Raw genomic sequence first — 7,512 nt, 5'->3', positions numbered from 1 at the left:
CTCCGGTGATCCTTCCGCCTCAGCCTTCCAAGTAGCTGGAACTACAGGCACGAGCTACCATGCCCGGCTAATTTTTTAAAAAAAACTTATTGTAGAGATGAGGTCTCACCAAGTTGCCCAGGTGGGTCTTAAACCCGCGGGCTCAGGCAATCCACTCACCTCAGCCTCCCAAGGTGTGGGATTACAGACTGAGCCACCGAGCCCGGCCTACTTTTATATTTTCTATAGCTCCCTGGTTGCGTGTAACAGAACAATAAATAATTGAATTGGATTAACATGTGTTTGCCTTTCTAAATTTGAAGAAAATTTAAAGTTGTAGACCAGTTTCTATGACCCCAGCGGAAACTAGAGCTTATATTTGGAGGCTGGCAATCGAGCAACTTTTCTATGGAGAAGTTTGGAGGTTGCCAGAAAGACAGCCACTGAATTAAGTATACCTAAAATTCTACTTAATATAATTAGACTATATAGGATTTTACTAATCTTTTAAAGTTTTGCTCAGAAGGAATATAAGGAAAATATGATCAGACTGCTTGGCAGGGTGAGTTGACCCTTGGCCGTAGGTAGTGAACAGCAGATTTTGGAAAATATTTTGAGTGATGAGACTTTAATAGACTGCAGGTTTTGTAGAAACTTTTGGAAAGCGAGCTCCTAACTGAGCAGTTGTTTTAAGAGGAGCTCTAGACAGTATAATTCTTTGCTTACTAGATACTCTTAGATGTCTGGAAAGGCACCAGCCATGGCAACAACTGCTTTTGGATGCATTTTAGATGGGTTGACTCTTTGCTTATTTTCTGTTCTTGAGTGGTTTTGTGTAGATACAGGGCTTAACTGAATAGCTGTTTTTGGACCATAAGTTCGTTTGAGTTGAGTTTGTTTAGAGACAGCTCCTTTGGGATGAGTTTTTAAATTTATTTTATTTTTTATATTTTATTTTAAAGATGTTGGGTACAATTCAGGATTAGGTATGCAAGTGGACATCGTACAGGTAGAGTTTGGGCCTCTCTTTGGTCCCCACTTTGCCTGGTTTGAGATTAGGTACCCTCATTGATGTTGTGTCCTCCATTCTTCATCCCAGCAGTATCCCGGTACTACTGCCCATTGCTTTCTTTTAGTATTATGGGAAATGTCCAGGGTCCACTTATGAGTCAGAACATGTGGTACTCAATTGTTTGTTTCTATGATAGATCATTGAGTATGATAGACTCTAAATCCATGAGATGAGTTTTTGATGATGCAGATATTTTTATATTGGTTGTTTCATGAGATTGTTTGGAGGTGGCTCCTTGCTGAATAGCTTTTCTGGATGAGAGAATTCTTTGAAAACTAACCTGTATTGATGAATTTGTGTACAACAGTCACTTCTTGTCTGTGGGTTTGCTTTCTGTGATTGTAGTTAACCATGGCTTGAAAATATTACATCAAAAAATTCCAGAAATAAACAATTCATAAGTTTTAAGTTGCATACTGTTCTGAGTAGCATGATGAAATCTTGCACTGTCCTGTTCTTCTCTGCCCAGGATGTGAATTATCCTTTTGTATATCATACCCATGCTGTATCTACTACCTGCCCTATATAATGTGTTTGTGTAGGAAAAAAGATAGTACTGTAGCGGGAAGACAGAGAGGTTGTGACACCGAGACTATTATAGGAAGTGGCAACTTTATTACACTGGTGGGCTTGAGGGGTTAATGCTTCCAGGTTGAGCCCCCCAGAATGGGAGAAGGGGGTCTTATACCTTTGTTTAGGTAACGGAGGGGGTTGTGTTGAGTGATTACACATTTTCTTTGGAATTTACAAGGCGGTGCTCAGAAAAATCAGATCTTTCAAAGAACAAGTGGTCTCCAGGAAATGCAGGGTGAGTAGGGGCTGTAAACTGATGAGAGTAGTCGGGTAAGGTTGTGAATTAGGTACTCTTTCTTTTGCATTTCCATGAGAGCCATCAGTCTTTGGTCATTTGGCTTCTTCAAACAAAACTGGCCTGGCGAGTCTTTAGAGCTTGCCGCTTGACTTTCAAAAGGAAATACCTTTAACTGCTACCAGCCCCCTTTCAGCCACAGTACATATGTGGTTCAGTACTAACCATGGTATCAGGCATCCACTGGTGATCTTGTAATGTGTCCCTTGTGGATAAGAAGGGATTACTGTAGAGCCAGGTCCTGCCTGAACAACTGCCTTTAGATTAGTTTTTGATAAGACAGCTCTTTTCTGAAAAGTTGATTTCAAGTGAGTTTGAGTAGAATTAGATCTTGAATAACAAACACCTGCTTTGAGGATGAATTTTGGATGGGGCAGTTCTTTGTTGATTAGCTGGTCTCTAAAGACATTGTATAGAGCTAAGTCTTGGATGAACAACTCTTTTAAAAAAATTTTTATTTTAAAGATGTGGGATACAATTCAGGGTTAGGAATACAAATGGTCATTGTGCAGGTAAAGTTTGGGCCTTACTTTGATCCTCACTTCATCTAGTTTGAGATCAGGTACCCTTATTGATGAAGTGTGCCCCCACCCCTGGAAGTTTCCAATTACTGCCAATCCCTTTCTTGTAGTATTATGATAATTGGATGAATAACTCTTTCTGGATAAATTTAGGATGGCGCTGTACCTTGCTGATCAGCTGATTTTAGAAGAAGCTGAATTTGATCAGAGTTATATACTAAGATGAAATTGTTCATACCCGGAGAGACTCAAATCATTCTACAAAAAAAGTTACCTGCACACACATATTTATTGCAGCACTATTCACAATAGTGAAAACATGGAACCAACTGTGATGCCCACTGAAACTGAACCGGATAAAAAAATGTGGTACATATACACGATGGAATATTACACAGTCATAAAGAAGGACAAATATATGGACTTTGCCGTAACTTGGATAGATTTAAAGTCTATAATACTCAGTGATCTGTCACAGAAACAAAGAACTGAGTACCACATGTTGTCATTCATAAGTGGACCCTGAACATTTGCCATAATACTATAAGAAAGGAATTGACAGTAGCCAGAAAATTCTGGGGAAAGGGGGAACACTACATCAATAGGGGTACCTGATCTTTAACCAGGCAAAGTGGGGACCAAAGGGAGGCCCAAACTTTACCTGTACGATGACCGCTTATATTCCTAATTTGAATTGTACGCCATATCTTTAAAAAAAAGATGAAATCATTCTAAAAATAGGTGAATCAGACTCTGCCCATTGTCTGGTCTTTCTTTTTTGACTGTCACTGAATTAATAAGAATGATAAGCCTTAAAAACTATCAGTGAATCTTGGAAGAGAATCGAGCAGGTAAGCTGATGGTAGTGTTTGTAATGACACTCGTTTTAGTGGGCTGTCTAAGCTAGCTCTCATTTGTCTACATAATTTAGTTGTATTATTTTCATCATTGTAGACCCTTGGTTTAAGGGCTAAAATATTTCAAACAACTTCCTAATTAAAATCTCCAGATGTTAAGGAGGTACTCAAGTGTTAACTCTCAGTGTTTTAGTCAGTTGTCCAGTCTACGCAGTTTATTTTAATTGGTTTGAGAACTTGTCCATGTGAGATGGGGAGGAATTGCTTGTCTTGGAACTTACTTTAATGACTAGTTTCACAGTGTCTTCTCTTCCCATTACCCTAAGACCAATCGAATTCCACACCTCTAACCATTTAAATATGCAAATCAATACCTATTAAATACTTACTATTTTCCAGACAGTGTTCTAGTCATTGAGGATTGAACTAGTAGGTTGCCAGTTTTCTAATTCTGATGTTGAATAAGAAGAGACAAGGTCTAAGAGTCAGTTCTGAGGAATTCCGATATTTTGAGCTGTGGAAAGAGGCAGAGAAGTCAGTACAAGAGACCGAGAAGAAATAGCAACGGAGGAGAAAAAACTTGGAGAAGGCGGTTTTTGCGCAAAGCATGGTAAGACAGTTTTTCAAGAAAAGGAAAATAATCAAAGTGTAGAATATTGTTGAGTGGTCAAATACAATAACTGAAATACATGCCTTTAAATTAGCAACCATAGGTTCTTGGTGAACTTAGGAACTGGAGTCATGGGAGATGAAAGCTGGATTAGAGTACGTTGAGTAGTAAATGGGGCAAAGAATTAGATGCAGGATGATGCAATGTCTGTTGACAACTCTGCCCTTTGAAGACTTCAGCTATGAATTGGTGTAGTGAGATATGAAGTGAACTCAAGGCAGATGTAGTGATTCTTCCTTTTCTTTATTTCCCTACTTTCCCTTCCATTCTTCTTACCCTCTTCTCCCCCTCCCTTCTCCTCTTCCTTTTTCTTCAAAACAAGAAGACAAACTAGGCCCGGTGGCTCATGTCTGTAATCCCAGTACTTTGGAAGGTGAAGGTGAGAGGACTGCCTGAGCCCAGGGGTTCAAGATGAGCCTGGGCAACTTGGCGAGACCTCGTCTCTAAAATAAATTAAAAAAATTATCCAGGTGTGGTGGTGCATGCCTATGGTTCCAGCTACTTGGAAGGCTGAGGTGGAAAGATTACCTAAGCCCAGCGGGTTGGGGCTGCGGTGGCCCTGAGCATGCCACTGCACTCTAGCCTGAGTGACAGAGTGAGACTCCAACTCAAACAAAACAAAACAAACAAAATAAGAAGACCCTAGAACACATTTAAGTAATTATGGGAAGTCTCCCCAAAAGAAGGAGTAGCTAAAGATATAAAACAGGAAAATACTTGGTGGCTCAGTCTGTAATCCTAGCACTTTGGGAGACTGAGGTGAGTGGATTGCCTGAGCTCGCAGGTTCAAGACCAGCCTGGGCAACTAGGAGAGACATTGTCTCTACAATAAATAAAAAATTAGCCAGGAGTGGGAATGTGCACCTGTAGTTCCTGCTGCTTGGAAGGCTGAGGCGGAAGGATGGCTGAAGTCCAGCAGGTTGACGCTGGGGTGGCCGTGAGGGTGCCACTACATTCCAGCCTGGGTGACAGAGTAAGACTCCAACTCAAAAACAAAAACAGACAAACAAAAAACAAAACAGGAAAATATCTGCACGAATAAAGGCCCTGGAAAGAGAGAATGTTTTTGGATTTAGAGCACACATGGGGGGAGGGCGGGGGAGTGGTTGGCCTAGGACTGGACCATTGTAACAAAGAAAAAGAGAAGATGGCCACAGAGGCAGGTAGATTTGTAGATATGGTGACAGCAAATTGAAAAGATTAGTTTGACAACTTCTGTCTACTTTTTAAAATATTAGGCAAGTTCACTTGCTAAGAGTTGGGGAAGTAGCAAAACGACCAAGATTTTAGACTGAAGAATATATAATATAATCCTTTGAGCTTTGAATGAACATGCTAACATTAGACAGGCAGTCTGGGACAAGTATGAGTAATTCCAGTTATTCTGCTGTGTGATCATCTTCAGCAACCTTGGACGTTTGGGTTACAGTCATGTGGCTGACTTGTATTTCTAGTGGGAAGTCTTTTCTATTTTGGACATTGTCCAGCTGTGCCAAGGACAGTCATAGACTTAGGGTAAGTGTGGAACTAACTATGGATTCTTGCTTGGGATTTTCCCTCCTCAAGTCTCTTCTGCTTCCCCACCTCTTCCAGTTGATTTCCTCACCTCCCTGAACTGAGGCAATATGGAGAAAATGAAAGCTGTTATAATTCAAGTCTGGTGCAGTGGCTCATGCCTGTAATCATAGCACTTTGGGAGGTGGAGGTGAGAGGATTGCCTGAGCCCAGGGGTTCAAGATCAGCCTGGGCAACTTGGCGAGACCTCATCTCTATAATAAATAAAAAAATTAGCTGGGAGCGCATACCTGTAGATCTGGCTACTTGGAAGACTGAGGCAGAATGATCGCCTGAGACCAGCAGATTGAGGCTGTGGTGGTTGTGAGCATGCCACTGCACACCAACCCGGGTGACAATGAGACTTTGAATCAAAAAAAAAAAAAAAAGAAAAGAAAAGAAAAGAAAAAAGGAAAAAGATAACTCTCATCTTTTCAACCTACCTGCTCCTGGACTCATTTTCTTATTGCAATGAAAGATATATTCTTATTCTGACTAAAGTATAACTCCTCTCCTTTTGTTCTTATTCTTTTTTTTTTTGAGTCATAGTCTCACTCTGTCACCCAGACTGGAGTGCAGTGGCACAATCATGGCCACCGCAGACTTGATCTGTTGGGCTCAGGCCATCCTTCTGCCTCAGCCTCCCAGGTAACTAGAACCATAGGCATGTGCCACCACGCCCAGCCAATTTTTTGACTTATTGTAGAGACAAGGTCTTGAAATCAGGGCTCAGGGAATGCTCCCACTCCTGTCTCTCAAAGTGCTGGGATGACAGGCGTAAGCCACCATGCTTGACTAATTTTTTGATTTATTGTAGAGATGAGATCTTGCCAAGTTGCCCAGGCTGGTCTCAAACCCCTGGGCTCAGGAAATCCTCTCATCTCTACCTCCCAAAATGCTGGGATAACAGGCATGAGCCACTGCGTCTGGCTTGTTCCCATTCTTTTTTTTTTTTTAACCTTCTAAAGAGCTTAACTTTTTCAGTTATCTTCCTATCTCCTGTTCTTGGGTCATTTCCATCAGCATATCAACAAGGTCCACATTAAGAAATAAAACAACAAACAAAACTTTCTTGACTATTCCCATCTGGCAGCTGCCTTATTTCTTGACTCCCTTTTTAAAGGAATTGTCTACCTTTGCTTTCTCTGGTTTTTCACCTCTCACTTATTTCACAATAGCTTCCATTCTCACATCATTGAAACTGCTCTTGCTTAAGAGCAATGACCTCCACGTTGTCAGGGCTAATGGACACTATCTGTTCGTCATCTTACTCAGCCTTTTCATAGCATTTGTGTCGTTAATTGCTTCTTCCTTGAAACATTTTCCTTTTCTTTTTTTGGCTTCTGTGAGACCACCCTCTAGTTTTTCTGTTGTCTCCCTGTTGGTTCTTTCTCATTTTCTGTATTGTCTTTAGAAAAGTTACAGTGCCTCCAACTTTAGTTCTTTCTTTCTTTGGCTTCTCCTTCATTCTTATCCCTTCTGTTTCCTGCCTCTCTGTCATCTCTTCTCTAACCTCTCTCCCTATGTGATTTCACTCAATTTCAAGTTTTTAAATACAACTCAAATGCTAATATTCTCAATTGTATTTCCCCCCCAGATAATGGCCTCCTTGATGTCTCTACCTGGATAGGTAATAGCTGTCTTGAACACAACGCTCAGACTGGACACTTGCATTCCATTTTCTTCCCAAACTCATTGTTTCCTCAAATCTTCACCATCTTGGTAAGTGGCACCACCACCCACCCTGTCATCCCAGTCAAATATCCAGGAATTAGACTTTATGTAATGCTTCCTACTGGCATGTTCCCTTAGTACTACTCCTTAAGTATATCCAAGATCTCTCAATTTGTCTCCAATTTTGTTCTTTTTTTTCCCCTCCAAGTCTCACTTAGTTTTTGAGGTTTGAACCTTGCCACCATTGACATTATGGATATGGCAATTCTTTTTTGTGGGGGGGGACAATGTCGTGCATTGTAGAATGTTAATCAGCA

This window comes from Carlito syrichta, unplaced genomic scaffold (assembly GCF_000164805.1).
Source record: "Carlito syrichta isolate Samal-C Ts95f unplaced genomic scaffold, Tarsius_syrichta-2.0.1 Scaffold306677, whole genome shotgun sequence".
NCBI classification, from domain to species: domain Eukaryota; kingdom Metazoa; phylum Chordata; class Mammalia; order Primates; family Tarsiidae; genus Carlito; species Carlito syrichta.
The sequence above is the reverse complement of the archived record's forward strand: the minus strand, read 5'-3'. Positions refer to the sequence as shown.